The following is a 688-nucleotide window of genomic DNA, read 5'->3' as shown; positions in this document are numbered from 1 at the left end:
CTCTGGAAACCCCACCTACAGGAAAAGGGAGGCCCAGCTCGGCACAGTGCCGGCGGGGTGGGGGCTCATGGGTCAGCAGGCCACGGGGTCTGTGAGGTGTGGAAGTGCTCCTCATCTCCAGCCTGCAGGGACTGCCATTGTGTTCACCTGCAAAATGCATTTGGTAGAGTGGGCAGTTCCTGCACCCAATCCTGGAGCCAACACCAAACCCACACGGATGCTTGTTTTACCAAACTGGGATCCTTCTCTTTGTCTGCAGAGGAATACACGCTTGGGGAAGCTCTCTCTAAAGCCCAGAGGTGACAATGGGCATCTATTTCTGCATCATCCATGCTGTTGTCTTTCTTACCTGCCCTCATTCATCATAATTTGTCCAAACACAGCTGTGATCCTCACTCCTCTGCTTTTTTTCTGTTGATTTTGAGGTCAGTGTGTCCATATTTTGCACCACGTGGCTTTTTATGTGCATCAGAGCTCAATTTTCCCCTGGGTGCTCAAGGACGACTTTTGGCAATGCAAGAAACTCAGTGCAGTGTACAGACTGGTGCAGCTCAGCCATGGCACCGGGACTTGTGATGCTGGGCTCAGCCCCACATCCAGGTGACCTTGGCCGAGTCATTTCCCTTCTTTGTGCGGTGGCTTCCTCCACGGCCAAGGGAGGAGAAGCCACGAGCTGTCAGCAGGGATG

This window comes from Coturnix japonica, chromosome 13 (assembly GCF_001577835.2).
Source record: "Coturnix japonica isolate 7356 chromosome 13, Coturnix japonica 2.1, whole genome shotgun sequence".
NCBI lineage: Eukaryota > Metazoa > Chordata > Aves > Galliformes > Phasianidae > Coturnix > Coturnix japonica.
Note: the sequence above shows the minus strand (reverse complement) of the source record.